This window comes from Triturus cristatus, chromosome 2_2 (assembly GCF_964204655.1).
Source record: "Triturus cristatus chromosome 2_2, aTriCri1.1, whole genome shotgun sequence".
NCBI lineage: Eukaryota > Metazoa > Chordata > Amphibia > Caudata > Salamandridae > Triturus > Triturus cristatus.
In genome coordinates this window covers 831,394,268-831,411,729 of record NC_140582.1, presented here as the reverse complement: position 1 = coordinate 831,411,729, position 17,462 = coordinate 831,394,268, and the positions used below count along the sequence as shown (strand labels likewise).

The window sequence follows — 17,462 nt, the reverse complement described above, 5'->3', positions numbered from 1 at the left end:
ATTTTCTATCTTTATGAATCAATGCCATTTGCATTTCATAGCCAAGTCAACTGCCTTTCCCGATGACTCCTCAAAAGTTGCCTTTGTATTATCATATTTAGGAGGAGATGCTGCTCTTTGGTCTTTTCCTCTGGTTGAAAGTAATGACCCAGTTTTATATCATTTCAAAAATTTTGAACGTGCTATGAAAAAGAGTTTTGCAAAACATGTTTTTGTTCAATCTGCAGACAATGAACTCTTAAGTTTAAAACAAGGTTCTTCAGATCTACTTCATTATATATCAGTATTCAATAGATTAGTACTAGAAGCAAAGTGGTCAGAAGATAAAAGAGTCTCCCTCTTTTATAGAGGCTTAAAGGATGACTTAAAGGATATGCTTACGCAAATTCTGGAACCTCCTGAGGATATTAACGAATTCATTGATCTAGTGGTAAAATTAAACCATAGATTGTCTGAACGAAGAGGGGAAAGAGGGAAATCAGATCACAAGTTGATCCTTTTTAAAGACAAACCAGTAGCTTCCAAGGAAATCCCTGTTAAAACGAAGGCAGTAGAACCTATGCAGATAGGCACTATCCGAGGCCCTCTTTCTAGAGAATAAAAAGAAAAGAGGAGAAGATTAAATCAATGTCTTTACTGTGGCAAGACTGGACATTTCGTTAAAGAATGTCCTAATCGTCCCAATAAACCAAGAACAAAGGTTTCCGAAGTGGCTCTAGCTCAGGTGCAGTTGGAAAACTAGAACACTCGATAAAAGACGAGGTCACTTTGTCGAGTGATAACTCTAGTTTGGCCTCTACCATGCCGCCTATTGGATGCCATCATCTGTGCATTACGGTTAAGTTGACAGCTTTATCCAATACAGATTGTTCTTGGGACATTGACGCTCTTATAGATTCCGGAGCTACTGGAAATTTTATAGATACTCATTTTTTGTCTAAATTAGGCTATAAAACTGAATTCAAGAGTCATCCCGAAATAGTGAGAGCCGTAGACGGGAAAGAGCTCACATCAGGACCCATTTTAAGACAGACTGAATTGTTAGACATGATTTGTTCCCCCATACACAGAGAAAGAATCACCTTTGACATCATAGACGCACCACAGTTCCAGTTAATTTTGGGGATTCCATGGCTGATTCTACATAATCCAGTAATTGATTGGGTATTAAAAACCATCACCTTTAAATCAGTTCAGTGTCATGATCAGTGCTTCTCAGAGAACTGTTTAGAAGATGTAGTACAAGGATTTTATTTTATTAATAAATCATCTAGTATTTTACTCCTTGAAGGAGTCCCATCTGAATATTCTGACCTCACTGATGTCTTTGATAAAAGAAAAGCGAATACTCTCCCTCCTCATAGGAATTTTGATTGTAGGATAGATCTTACTCCAGGAGCCACTTGACCATGCAGCAGGATATATGCACTTACAGAGAAGGAAAATGAACACCTACGGCAATACTTAGATGAATATTTAGCCAATGGCTTTATTCGACATTCAAAATCCCCTGTATCTTCAGCTCTGTTTATTATTCAGAGGAAAGGGGGGGAACTACGCACGTGCATCGACTTTCGAGCACTGAATAACATCACAATTAAAAACAGGTATCCTTTACCTCTTAATCCAACGTTATTGGATCAAGTCAAACAAGCAACCATTTATACCAAATTGGACTTGCGCGGAGCTTACCATCTTGTAAGAGTTCGAAAGGGCGATGAATGGAAAACTGCGTTTCGCACCAAATTTGGCCTGTTCGAATATCAAGTGATGCCCTTCGGTCTCTGTAATGTTCCAGCTGCTTTCCAGTTTTTTTATAAATGAAGTATTACATGAGTTTATAGACGTTTGTTGTGTCGTATATATTGACGACATTCTCATTTATTCTAACTCAACTGAAGAACATGTAAAACAAGTTTGTGCCATTCTCCAAAAATTGCTTGCAAATTCATTGTATGTAAAATTAGAAAAAAGTCTGTTTCATGTTTCTAAGGTGGACTTTCTAGGTTATATCATTAGTCCCTCTGGCACTGAAATGGATCAAAAAAAAATTGATGCGGCACGTTCTTGGCCCAGTCCAACTACGGTTAAACAAGTGCAAAGTTTTTTAGGCTTTGCAAATTTCTACCGTAGATTCATTCAGAACTTTTCACAAATAATCTCTCCCATAACTAAAATTGTTACGGAAGGATGTGACATTTGATTGGTCAGCTTCTGCAGAAGAAGCATTTCAAGCCTTAAAAAGTAAATTTACCTCAGCTCCAATACTATGTCACCCGGACTCTACACAGCCTTTTATAGTGGAAGCCGATGCTTCTCAGTTTGCTCTTGGAGGTGTGTTATCTCAACGAGATCAAGAGTCCGGACAGATGCATCCAATTGCCTATTACTCCAGAAAGCTTTCATCAGCAGAACAAAATTATGCCATAGCTGACAAGGAATTATTGGCAATTAAAGCAGTTTTTGTGGAATGACGCCATCACTTGTTAGGTGCTCGTCATCCAATCACTATATACACTGATCACAGAAATTTACAAGCCTTAAGATCAGTTAAAGCTTTGTTCTGCTAGGCAATTACAATGGTCTCTATTTTTCAATGATTATAATTTTGTAATCACGTATCGACCTGGGAAAGAAAATCAGAAAGCTGATGCTTTATCTTGCATCGGCGAAAAGGAAGCAGAATACAAGATTGTTGTTAAACCTGTACTACCTACAACCTGTTTTCAGGCTAGTATTTTGGTATGTGACTTAGTTACTGATGTAAGGAAGGTCTTAGAATCTAAAGATTTGAAAGAATGGAAGAAGGATTATCCCTTAGCTCAAGAACGAGATAAACTTCTGTATGTTCACGACCAACTCTTGGTACCTTCCTCTGATGTTCAACAATCTGTAATGCGGTTACATCATGAAACCCTTTTATCAGCTCACCGAGGAGTTATTAAGACATATGAGTTAATCAAGATAACATTTTGGTGGCCTTCCATGTTCAAGGATATACAAACTTTTGTTGAGACTTGTAGTGTGTGCTGTCAAAATAAGGTTTCTCATCAAGCACCAAGTGGTCCATTAAGACCGTTACCCATACCACCTCAACCTTGGCATACTATTTCTTTAGATTTTGTGGTTGAACTTCCTCCAACTAAAAAGGGATATTCCACCATTTTAACTGTAGTTGACCAGTTTTCTCTTATGGCTCATTTCATCCCATTAAAGAAGTTACCGACTGCTATGGAATTAGCGCAAGTACTTATGTCTAACGTAATTCGACTGTATGGAATTCCTTCGGTGGTTATTTCCGATAGGGGTTCCCAATTCATCTCTCATGTTTGGCAGGAGTCGAGTGTATTCTTGAACATGGAAGTGCGATTATCCTCCAGTTATCATCCACAAACTGATGGGTTAACTGAATGCACAAATCAAACCATAGAACAACTCCTTCGCTGTACTGTAAGTTCTTTTGATGAGGACTGTTCGACTTTGTTGTGTGCTCTAGAATTTGCATACAACAATATGGAACACTCATCACTTAAAATGTCTCCATTTTTTTGTAATTATGGATTCCATCCCAAAAATATTCCTGATGATGTAAACATTTCTGACACTGTACCATCTATTCATGACTATATATCCAAATTGACCTTCATTCATTCAGAAGCTCAGTATCATTTGGCAAGAGCTAAAGAAAGCCAAAAAGAAGCAGCAGATAAACATCGAACAGTTCAACCCATGTATTCCGAAGGAGATAAGGTATGGTTGAATACCATAAACTTGAGAGTTAAGGGAAGCAAGAAATTCAACCCAAGGTTTATCGGGCTCTTTAGTGTGGAAAAAGTACTTAATCCAGTCTGTGTTCGATTAACACTTCCTTCCACATATCGCTGTCATCCAGTTTTTCATGTGCCTTTAATAAAACCATATCATCCTGACACTCGTTTCATTCGACCTCCTCCTCCAATTTTTGTTGACGGATATCCTGAATTTGAAGTCAAGACAATCATAGACTCAAAAAGGGTTCGAGGAAAACTGTTTTATATGATAGACTGGAAAGGTTATGGCCCGGAAGAACGAACTTGGGAGCCATTCACTCATGTTAAAAACGCACCGAAAGAAATCAAAGCTTTTCATAGGTGTCCCAACAAACCTAAACCAATTGCAAAGATTTTAGGGGGGCTCTTGAGAGGGGAGTACTGTCAAGAGAAACCACAAGAGTTGTAGGGCAGGTCTCACAATTCGTGCGTACCCCAGGTGATGCTCCACTTGCTTTTAGGATAATAAAACCCACCCCTTTTCTGTGCTCCAGCACCTCGTTATAGTGTGTAAAGTATGAGAGTGAGGTATGTTGGTTTTGTGGTTTATATCTTTGGTTATAATGTTGCTGCTTATCGTTTATTTGCATACTTAGTTGCGGGAAGGCTGGGGGTGTGGTAGGAGTTCGAATATATATGGAATTGAGTTTCTTTGTAGTTCATCGTTTTCATCACTTGTACTGAAAAGACTTGGAACTTGCTCTGATGCTTAAAATGAAGGTTTGTGCGCTCGCACCGCCCGTCAAGACGTAACGGAGCGTGCGAGCGCGGAGGTTGTTGGCGTATGAACGCTTGGATGCGGTTGACTATTTAAACCGCACCCAGCGTTCTGGAAGGCGCTTTGCCTTCCGCTTGTCTCCCGCGAAGGATCGCGTCGGAGAACTCCCTGACTGAAGAAGCGAACCATGCTTACCTGATCTTCTGTTCATGCCGCCACAGTCTTCTTTCTTCACAGCTGGATCCACAGTCTTCTTTCTTCACGGCAGGATCCTATCAAGACAAAGAGAAGGAGATAAGTGAAATTTAGTTATTTACAAGGCGCCCAACGCAAGAAAGGCCACTTGCAGTGAGAAGAATAACTAAAAACAATTTTTGGAATCTTTTCTCTCACAAAAGGAAATCGCAACTTGGACATGTTATAATCATTTATTATGGACACAGAAAGACACGCTTTATGTTTAGAGTTTGTTTAGAGCTTGTTTTAACGGCAACATTTCCACATAAGCATTGTTAATATCATTGAAATGTTTTGTAATACTGATTGTTGAAGCAGACGTGAACTTGCTGGGGTACTAGAAAACAATACATCATGCTGTGCCAGTAAAAGAGTGAGTACGTAAGGGAAAACGTTTAGTCAATTCACTAAATATGCATGTCAAAAAGATAGGTTACTAAGGTGCTTGTATGTTTTTGATGCCAACAGAAAAACTATCAAGATTCAAAAGCTGGAACAACATCCAAAGAAAAGCCCCAACCCAGTCTTCTACTCCACAAGAAAATACTAGGACGTAGGCCTGACAAGAGTTGATCGCAGGTAGGCTTGTAGTTGTATGGAGTTGCACGAATATGTCTGATAAAACTCTGAAGTTGGATGATGCTTTTGACAGTGAGGTTTAACTAGTAGACTTAGAAGTTCTTTAATTGTATATTGCAGGTCGTCAACCGAACACGTCATCACGTCCAGTATTCGGCCCTCCTCCCAAACAGCTGTTTTAAAATCTTGTAGTATATTTGACACTTACAAGTTCTAAATTAGTTATTAGGGAAGTTGGTCCCTTGCGTCCCTGCAAAATCGTACTACATCTCTGAAAACGCCTCAAGGTAAGAGACGACGTAGTGCCTTGACACCTTGTGACCCCTGTGCCGTCGGCCTGTGGGTCCATTTAAGGGACAACACTGCTTTATTTGGGCTCCCCTGGTTGCTCCAGGCCTGCCCTGACTCCCCTTGCTATGGTGAGTTCTCTGGTCCTTGCTGGGCCAGACAGTAAACTTCTTTGACCTTCTTCATGTTGGTGCTCCCGCCAGACACCGACCCATCCGCACTCGACATCCTTCGTGGGACAGCTTGTATCCGGTTCCTGGGTGTCCTTGATGTCTCCTGGTCCCTACAGCTGTAGAGTCAAGGCCTCCATCATCACACCTGAAGCACCCGACATCGGTGGGCATTCGTCTACCGAGCCCCTGGTCACTCCTGAGTGACCCAGACTCTGTCCCCTTGGCTTTCAGCTTCCTTCATTAAAAAATCCACTTGTGGGTTCCCCTGGACACTTTTCTTCTTTCCAGCAGTGGCAATTCTTTGAAGACTCCCATTGAGAATAGCGGTGGTTTCCGGCGCTAATTCAGCCCTATGCACCCGGCTTCCCTGGGATAGGTAACTCGCTATCCACGGGTGGGGTGGCTTTTAACCTTTTAGGTTCTAAAGGGTTTCTTCATAATCTCCAGGGAAGGGTCCTTAAACAGAAAAACTGCAACCGCGACTCTCCCATTGAATTGTACATAGCATGCGGTTGTGTTCTCATATTGCACCCGTCCTCCGTGGGGTCCTTCCTTACTCACCTTTAGTGGTTCCTTGGGGTGCCATCGATTCTACATCCTCTAGACACTGTCTTGACTCAAGTTGTGATTCTTATACCACTATTTTAGTATTTTGTGTCCTCATGTAACGCAACTGATGCTATGTAAAGCGCTCTGATACCCAATACCTTATGGTCAAGTTCCCGCTATATAAAACTCTGGTTCTGTGCTACAGTAGTGTGTGCTTTGTGTTTATCTGCATGTGAGGTATTTAAGGTGTGTTATAATAATAAATACATATTTGTATAACTACTGTGTGGTTCTCCTTCATTTAACCAATACTATAAGGTTGCATTCTGGAAAAAGAAGCTGTTTAACATTTCTTCAAAACTAAGCCTGAATGCTGCTCTCCACAGCTACCACTTGGATAGCTTTCTAAGGTTATCTTTGACTTCTTAAATCACCATAAGGGTTGTTTGGACTGGTGGAAGGTGCCCACTTTAATTAGTGGCCATCATATACCAGGCCAACTTCTCAAAAACAGGCTGCTGCGACTGTAAAGAAACAGCGGGATATATCCTCTGCAGACATATGGAGGCGGGGGTCGAGTGTCTAACAACTCCTCCACAAAAGTATCATTCTTCTCTTGGGCCAAATAAGATTTATCAATATGCAACCAAAACCTCCTATCTTCGCATTCAACTCCTGTGTCTTGCTTTTCTCTATCATATGCTACAGCTTTTTGAGTCAATGTTTGCATCTTCCCCTTTCGTGCATCTTTTTCCATCTTCAGTCGTCTCTGCCTAACTACTTTTTGTCATGTTCTGAGGGACTCGAACATAGACTGCCTACTTAATCTTTCAAATATTGTAAAAACCCAATCTTTTGATCATCAAAAGTGCCCGTCAAAGGGCACTGTAACTCGGCATTGTCCCTCTATATTTGTGCCATAATGTACTAAACATAATAGGGACAAAATCATGCTTCATATACATATCACAATTAAGGGTGCCTTCTGGAAGGGCTGGCTGGGATTCTTCTAATCGAGCATCTGCAGAACAACAACACAAAGAGAAAAACTTACTAATTCCAGCATTTGTTTGCCTAGCAAAGCAATTGCAAATGCTTTTATCAAAGACGCTCCTCAGACCGTACCAAACTCAAACCACAACGGTACCATATCCACAAAGAACCAAAACAAACTCACCTGAAATGAGTAGCACAAACAAACCGATTCGCCACTGCCGGCTCTTCAGATTAAACGGTCAGATCCAAGGGTTTTGCCATTTAGGACTCCAGTCGGGATGACTACTGGGTGAGGCACCGTCCAGCAGGACGGTTGGAGCAGCTGCAAGCAATCGATACTCCTTGTGCAGGGATCCCCGAACCGTCAGTCCGACCAGACGATGGCCTCGCCCTCCCCTCCGTTCGCGGAAAGGGGATGGGTCACTCACCCGAAGGAGTACCTGTTCGGGCGCCGACTGAAGGAAGTGGCCCGTTTTGGGTCACTCATGTCACTAATGACCACCTCTCAGCCTTCCATACCTAATGAGGAGTCGGTCAGGCAGTAGAGTATACAAACCAATAATTGTTTACTCGAAGTACACTCGGAGTGGAGCCCAGTCACTAGGATTGCTGCAGAGGGACTGGAATCAACTAGCACAAAGATACATTTAGTACAATTCGTAACTGGGCAAGAACACGCCCATAATGGAATTTTCCAGGAAGGTGCTGCAAAACAATGGAAAAAAAAAACAATCTCAGGGCTCATCTCTCATACAAAATAGCAAAGTCCAAGGTTGCTCCAGTCGGGCCAATCACCAGACAAGTACGAGAAGGCCTCTATCTAGTAAAAAGGTATGCGCTAATAAGAACAGTCGATTCATTAGTGAAGCAAAACCCAACCCTGGAGAAATGAAACTTAGCAGATGCGTTTTCTAATAAATAGCAAAGGATTAGTTTGGATCATGATTTAAAATTAAGTCTCAATAGAAATGGTGCCGCATATGCTAACTTATATTGGATAATGCATAAGCAGGAACATTTCTAATCTAACAATCTGCCTAATAATTGTAGCTTACTCTTTATATACAAGAATGATTGTTTCAATAAATGTTTGAAAAAGGCCATATACGTATCTTTCTAGTGTTTACCTTGGCCAAGCAGAAGTAACAGCGAAAGGGTATATCTGTTTCCATGATATCCTTGGAGAATAAGAGTAGTCATGCTCAAGTTTGCTGATACCATCTGGTATCCTGGTAAACTTAGGGGTTCAGATGGGGCACTGTGAGCTAGCTAGGAATTAGCCCAACATTTTCTGATGCTATGTGTGAACTAAGTCCCCATATTCTAAAGTTCATGCTGTCCAGGTACACAGTCCTACGTAATTCACAGGAACTGTATAACAGTACCAGGTATACTGGCTTGCTGTCAGGAATCAACACGCTGCTGCTGCAGACTGTACCAACTGTGTCATTTGTTTATCTGCATGAAATACTTATATACATCATGTTCGCATTCCCCAGGGTGTGAGCACAAACATTTAATCTGTATTTCTGTCTGTTTATTTTGTGCTCATATTTAATATTTTCTGTTGTCCAGTTGCCCTCTATTAAGTGCTTTGACATTGCTGATAATCCGCATTCTGAGGTGTGTGTATTATATTATTGTGTCTTTTACTAATGGACAGTTATTTTCTATGGCCTCGCTCTCTCTACGCTCTGGTTAAATGAGCAACCAAATGTTTAACATGGTTGCTAGGTAACCGGGCACATTGTTAAGAAACACGTGTCCTTAAAACAGTTGTTGACATGCGCCTGACAACGCCCTGACGCGGCTATAAATAGCCTCGGGATAAGCTTTCCATGCTTGACTTTGTTTCCTCTTCAGCTGGGAGTCGGATCGTGTTGTATCCTAGCAACTTGCAGCAGAAGCCTTCCCGAACTGCAAGAGCCGGCTCCAACACAGCATAAAGGACAAGATTGAAGATAAGTCCGGTGAATGCTCGTGGCATTCTTTTCTTTAATTGACATTCCTGACATTCTTGAACTCGCTGAGAAAGGCTTGTAGAGCTTATCATTGTTTGTTTTGACGCTTCTTCGGTTATTGTAGATTAAGGTTGCACTTTCTGGAAGACATTTAAAAGTGCTTAAGTACATTGTAATTGTTTTACAAGTATAGTTTAAAGGAATGTTTTATAAGTATAGTTTAGAATTAAGCAGGCTTGTACTGAAACAAAGGAATGTTTTAAAAGAAGCAGACTTGTACTGAAATACCTATGGACATTATTTAATTTGAAATAAGAGCACTATGAAAAGAAGTACTCAGAGGAAATAAAGAGAAGACAAGACTCAAGTGATAGCAAGGTGAGACACATAGCATATATCCATATATAAAATAAGCAGATAGACTTAATATGTCACATTTGATTTCTCTTTATCTTAGCTTGTTCTAAAGGTGCTGATTTTCTTATTTGGAATATAAGGATTCAAAGAAACTTAGCATCACGCACGTGTGATTCTCGTGCCTGAGAAACAGGTGACCGACATTTTTAGCGCAATAGCCTTAGTTGGTTTATTATTTTGGATACACTTCCGAGTTATATTGATGGTTGTTCTTCTTTTATGACAGATAGAAGTTGATGGCTCTGTATTTAAGACCCCGGCAGGTCCTGGTAGCAGAGTTGCGGTGTCTCGTCTTTTCTCTATATTTGTTCCTCTTCCCAAACCCCTTCCCTTTCAGAGTATTTGTCAGGATCACTGTTAATGTAATCAGTGAGGCGAAGATATAATCTGGAAGGGTTGAGGTATAGTCATCGCCCGTTGACTGCCTGGACTTCAGGTGAGTGGTTAGACCAACATAACACTAGCTGAATCACTAGATTGTAGTGCTATTGCTCAAGGTGTGCCATACTAACTAGTCTCTTTCCATTTTTGCCTTTGAGCAATACTGCCCAACCGTGGCACAGTGGAACCTGAGAAGTACAGGAGCGGTGGCTGGGAACAATGCACAGAATTAATATAGCTCAGACTTAAACACTGTCTTACATGTCTCCCAAGATCTTGTGCTTGAATTTCATTTGCTGACATCACATTGAAATGTTAATTTGCATTGATATAGTGCATTCTCAATTATAATGCTGCACTGAGTATGATCATGAATCCTATAAGTATGCTAAAAACATTAATCATTTCTGGACAGATACATTCAAATGTGTGTGTTTCTTTAGATATTCATCTTCTACCATCTTCACAGTGTAAGTGAGAACCAATAAATGTCTGTAGGACAACACTGAACAGAACCAGTCACTGCATACTACATAGCAGAACAGTCAAAGACTTACCAGATGGGGTATGAGTACTAAAAAAGAAAAGAAATGGGCTTTGGCTGTGTACCATGGGTACAGACAGATTGGTATTGGCAAAAGGGCACTATTATTTATTATTTCCAGAGGGTAAAACAGATCAGTGGTTTGAATTGATAACAAGTCTGATCTGACTTCTGAGAAATGAGGGATATTTCAGTGCCAGATAATTGTGAACAGTTAAAACAGTGTTCTGGCTTAAATAAAAATAGAGGCTGCTCAGGAGCATAAGAGATTGATAAAAAGTACTAAGCCTTTTCAGTTAGGAGGCAACACCTGCTAGACGGCAACTTCACTATAACCACCATGGACTGCCTAAAAGCTTTATCCCTGTTAGTCATACATGCAGAATGATGAAAATATTTTAGTTTCTTTCCCTTCACTGTCTTGGCAGAATAATACCCGATACTGGGGACAGTGAGCCCTGCACTTCAGCTATGAGCTCCAAAATGGGAAAGGCTGGTGCTAGCCAAAGAACATTTCGAGAAAAGAAATCTGGGGCACATTACTATTGACGTAAATTTGATCTGTCCTGGCTTCAAGCAGAGCAATATAAAATTAGTTAAATCAGGTTATATACATTAAAGTGTGTTAAAATACAGTATCAATTTCCTGACATGTTCTTTTTGCTATTCCTATGCAGCCACCTAGTAGTTTTAAATCAGTATTTGAGTTGACTGATATGTTTTAAAAGAGAATGCACAATGCCACCTGTTTTACAGATGTATATTTCCCACGCATACAAAGATAAGTCTTTTTTTTATTTTATTTTCTACTATGTACATTGGGGATTCAGGAGGCAAACATTTTAATAAAGGCTCCAAACATTGTCAAGTGCAAGTACCAGAAATAACCCAAAGTGGTCTGGATATATCTAGCGAAAAAGAAGCAGAGATCAAGTCACCAAGAAGGAGTGCTCCGAATGTGGCTTAGAGAGACGAAGATCTAGGTGAAGGAACCAGCACTGGAACAAGGAGAAGCAAATGACAAGCTGAATTGCCACAAGGCTATAAAACAGAAATACGAAAGTGCTTTAATAGCTCAAATAACAGAAACAATATCTGAAGAGACTGAGTTTGGCGATGAGAGCAGCCTAGAGTCAAATCAGCAACATAGAAGAAGTTCAAAAAGAGCATGAGTACCTTGTCGCAGATATTCAGCACCTGAATGGTCGTACTTTATGAACACTGCCTTGAATGTCACATTGGAAGATTTGTGTAATGTGAACCCTGAACTTTTTAACCCCCCCCCGAGAGAAAAACCAAACAAAGAAGAAGGGTAAAATCATTGAGGCAAATCCGAAATTAAATTAAAGATACTGAACTGTGTCTATTAGATATTTGTTCTTTTAGTTTAGAGAGATGTATTGCAATAAAATTAAACATAAATATATTATGGGTTTACTTATATCAATAACAACAATAATGATCACAATAGTACTAATACGATTTATTTAAAAACCAGAGCCATAGCTTAGAGATAACAATGTTACTAATTCAGATATTTACAACACCAGAGAAGATCACAATGGGTATTCTTTTGTGAGCTACAAGAAAGATGACTATTCTACTAATGTTTATTTGAGGTTAGTACAATAATACACTAACGCAATGAACACAAAAGATTGCTACGTCTGTGAACAGTTACTTAAATCAGTGTCAGAAGAGGTTACCTACTAAAGCATCTCTTCATTCGATGTTAATTCCTGCAGTATCTTATTGTCATTAGTTTATAAAAGAGGACACATTGAATACTTCTACTCGAGTCATGATCTAAAACTTTCCCGAGGCGATGGATAAAGCTTGGTATTATTTCTTTTCCCATAGACCTATAAATAGTGTAAAAGCTTATAGAGACAACTTAACCTGTTTAATGCGACCTATAGGAAAAACGTATACAATGGTCTTAGAAGAAAAGGGAGATGTTCTAGAAAATGCATGAAAGAAGGAAGAAAACAAATTTAGAAAGAAGATGGTCAACCCAAAATTGACACTTGACAGGCAACACAAAGGTAAGATTTGCTTGTACAGAAGACAAACATCTGAAAGAACTAGGCATGTGGGGATTAGTATCTGTGAACACACTATTGAACTGACAGGTGGAACATGGCAAATCTTGCAGGGAAACAAAAATGCTATTCCAGGGGTTTATTAATTATATATGCAAACAAAATGCTTCCTTTCTATTGCCAGGATCTGCTAATAGGCATACAGATTTCCTAAATGTACCATGTCAAATGTATAGCTGTACTTACACTAACACCCGCACATAGGCAGAAACGTTGTATAAAACAGGAGCAAGGTTAGTAGGCGAAATATTTGGAGCCGTTATTCCACCTGTAGAGTAATTTTAAACAGCGAAGGTCTAATATTAGAAGACTGTCGACTCTTGTCGAAAAAATGGCAACAAGTACATCTGGAGCTTTGCTTGTAATAAATACAGAACTAGTAGCTAATAGATCAATGGTCGTACAGGACCATCAAGCGTTAGACATTTTACTGAGATGCTGGAGTTAACTCACTACATACCTGAAGAGAGTAGGGAGATAGAAAGTTATGCAAAGAACCTTGCGGATCTAGAACCTGCGTTGCGTGATTTGGAAACACCAAGTTTGGATGAAAACTTTGGGAGTTCATTCTTCCTCTTAGCTATCTAAAATTTACTCTGAATTCTACTTGCTCTTTTCTAGGAAGAACTCTTTATGGGATGTCTTTAGGGGAGAATAGGTCCTTTATCTAGAATATGTAAAATATTCTGAATGGAACACACTGTTTTATATTTCTATGCTTGTTCTAACCAATTTTATCTCTTATTTCTGTAAAACATTTGCCACTAATTTGAATAAAAGAGCAAAAATACCGACTTATCTACTAAATGAGACTCTGTAGATTACTACACAGCATGTTGGTCATGTAGGAACTTCTCAGGTATTATACATTTTGCATTTTGGGATTGTTTTAATTATCAAGTTAAGGGGAAGTGTACAGAAGTCTTTTTTGTGTTTTATCTTTAAATTGCATTTGATCTCATTGCACTGATAAATTAATTGTGGAGCACTGTATCCAATTGCCATAATTTGTTGGATTACTTGTATATTGAAGTGACCATTAATAATTGAGAGATTTGTGAATTTGGTTTAACTTTGATGTTTGTAGTACGTAATCATGAGTTATAATATTTTTAATATATGTATGTGTGAAAGATTTGGATTGATGACATATGCATTCTTGTTGTCTTATGGATGTTTTATAACTTTGAAGGTCAAGAAACCAAATAAAGTAATCTTGAATTGAGAGAATAAACTTTTAAAACTTCATCAACTCTCTCTTTACTGACTGAACATCAAAAGTAATGGTTGATGTCATGCAGTATTATGCTCCATTCAGAAAACAGTGGCATAGATTTATTGGCCTAGAAAGATGCCAGAATTTCCAGGTTCTCTAAGTAAATTGGAATTGGTATAATTTGTGGAAATTTACCAGAGATTTCAGCACTTGTAATCTGAAAGGCTATATGACTGGTAAAGTTCAAACATCCTTAAAGTGCACACAGATTAAAATGAAACTCCTCAGGCTACATGACAAAACAAAATTCCAGTGAAGATTCTCTTGCCAGCAAGGCAAAAATAAAATGCATAGGATTTTTGGCAGAGCATAATGTGCCCTCTGCTGTGGCGGATCATTTGGGCAGCCTCATAGGATCATTTCCCAGACTCTAAAATTGTGCAGGTTTATGCTGTGCATTAAATAATGGCATTGTACTAGAGCTGTTGACTGATTTAGTGGCTGATATGACAGTTGCAGCCTTAAGTATGTGTATTGATGGTAGCAATGATTAAGGCATTGAAAAAATTAACCCTATAACTGTACGTATTTTGAATTTGAAGATGGGTTTGGTATGCTGTAAATATATTGATGTCTTTAAGCAAGGAAAGTAGAGCTGAAGGTATATTCACTATAGTATCTAATCGTATGGGAAAGCATTGCAATATTTGTGAGAATTGGTATTGGCTTTGGTGCAGATAGTGTCTCAGTGAATGTGGAAAGGCATAACTCCATCAACACTAGAGTACTGTCTCTGAATCCTAATGTCTATTTCATGTTGTCCATGCCACATGGCTCACAATGTAGCAGCCTGAGCTGCTTCTGCTTTCTGTTCCAGCTGTAAAGATTTTGATAAAGAAGAATTGTTGGAAGATGGCTACTTCTGGTTTGACCATTCTTCAATACATAAGTACATGTATGCTGAATTCTGTCGATAGGTTGATTCTGATTACCGCTGTTTGCGGACATTCATTTCTATGAGGTGGTTAGGAATGTCCACATGTTTGGATAGATTGATTCTTCAGTTTGATGCTCTGCATGTGTGCTTCCTGTCAACACCAGACAGTGACAAAACTAGCGAGGCCAGGTTAAGGAGACCTGTTCAGAGTTTTGAGAGCCTTTTGACTAACATCTGCTGTCTATTTTTACAGGCTGTGTTACCTGAATTTGTTAATTTTAACCTTTTGCTGCAAAGGGAAGACCCAGACATTAACCTCCTGCACAATGCCATGATTGAACTAACTGTTCAGAGTGTTTCATGTTGATGTCATAGAGTCATTCAAGAGGAGCCCAGTTGACATTTTACCTGCTTTTACATCAGAAAAATGCCAGATCCCAGATTCAATTCTATACGTTGGGATCACTGTGCGTCAAAAGTTATGAAACATGCTTGAAAGTGTGGAAATAGAAATAGGAACCCAAAAAGCTTTCTATGAATCTGAATGCAGCTTTCACAAGAATGGAGTCAAATATGTTTTGAAAATCCCTTCAGTTCATGACTTGTTCAAGCATGCATGGACCTTCAACTTTTTTGAGAAACAAAAACATGGTTTTAATAGTGAGCTGTTCTTGGTGGAATGGTTTGCCTCTTACCTCACGTTTACAGAGCTTACCTAGTTAGCTTAGAACATAAATTTGCAAAGTACCAAGACGATTTGAAGGACATATCCAGAAATGAGCTGCTATTAAAATAAACTGTGGTACTGGTGAGGTTGTATCTTACAGGATGGATGTCATTTCGTATTCCCTTGACACAGAATTTACTGTTATTGGCACTCATAGAAGCAAGTACTCACTTCTTGCAAAAGTACCCAAAGTTATCTTTCCATTGCCCAACAGCAATGCTGATGAAGAAAGGGTGTTCTCAAGAATAACAAACAATAAATCCAAATTCTTCCCCAGTTTATCACTGGCTAGAACAATGTCTTCCATAATAATGTTTGAAATTATTAGGCCGTGATATGAAGCTTATTATAGATACTTTCCATTTGAAAACGTCAAAAAGAAGGCAAGAACTATGACATGGGACTACATCAAATTACATGGAAGCACAAAATAAAAAGTTAGCCTCTGTGTTAATTTGGTCACAGATTAGAAGTGCCCATAATTCGTATACAGGTTAGTGTAAGGAACATGGCACCGCCAGTCTCTGGAACTCTTACCTCAACACTGTGAATCCCTGACTGGGCTGTTGCTCTGGTCTTAGTGTGTTTTCTTATTTGCTGTTTTGTCCAGTAGGGCAGGTATAGTACTCTGTCTATACTGTATGTACATATGGACTTCATTGATGCATGGCTTATTTTATAATGCAACAGACAACCTGTTGAATCCAATAAATATGTTCTTTTGTATTTAACTGTGTGTGTCTGCACGGTGCATAATAAAGTACTGCCTCTGAAACACTTGTTTAAAGTTTAATATCATGGGTACACATTTGTTTTACAGTAGGATCAGGTTACAAGCGCACTAGGTTGGTGCCCTTCCATTTCTAGGGCTTTTCAGCAGTTGTGGTAATGCCCTCTGTTGTTTCTGTGGCTATTCCAGCTTTTGTTGCTCGAAGAGCTGCTAAATGAGCCGTGCCGCGGGCGGCTGCTAGTAGAACCTTCATCAGAAGAGTTGTCGCCCCTGGAGCTTAAAAGTCCTCTCTGGTGTATGGGTAGACTTTTTCTTTATCAAACTTTTTGATGTCTTTATGTATTTAATAATCTTGTCGCATTAGATGGTCTTTGTTTTCCTCCATTTCGGAGTTGATTTCAGCAAGTCTATTTTTGTAAGTGGAAATGTTGATACCTGTTTTTAGATTGTTCTCAGCCACTGCGATCCGTATCATTAGGTCATCCGAGAGACATGCTACAACAGGCAGAAGTTTCAACCGGCAATGATGGATTACAGCAAATTACGAATGACAAGCAATGATGAATTACAACTAGCAAAAGGCAGACAAGCAGACAGCATCAAGCACAAACCGCAATAAGGCAAAGTGTGACTCCAGTCAAAGAACACAAAATGAACAGCAAGACGGGCACAATCAAACAGAGGATCTGCGGGCAGCAATAAAGCCACAACCCATAGGCAGTGAGGGGTAGCTGGCTCAGGGACCTGATCAGGATGTTACTGGAATGTTCTTCTAATATTACTATTCAATCTTTTGTTTTTTTGAATTATGTTGAAGATGGATGTGGATGTTTACATAAATTTGCTATGCTATTTTTCTTACTTCTCAGACTCTAAGTCCTGAGGAGGGTGAGAAGATGCCCTTTTTTACTGGAATAGAAATTATCTCAGGAGTTTAGAAATTCGTGGACCCGCGCATTTGGAAGAGAAAGAGGATTCTTTGTCATGGGTTGATGTAGTGACTGTGAGATCAAATTCTAGAATTAGATTTGTTTAAAATGTTATGATTTACGTTAAAGTGCTTTGGAGTGGCACTGAAAGAAAGTAGAATTAATAAAG

General features: G+C 39.3%; 1 pseudogene; it reads left to right on the top strand.

The window, feature by feature from the left end:
- LOC146862847 (uncharacterized) overlaps nucleotides 1-17,462 on the top strand; it is a 100,593-nt pseudogene that overhangs the window by 50,677 nt on the left and 32,454 nt on the right.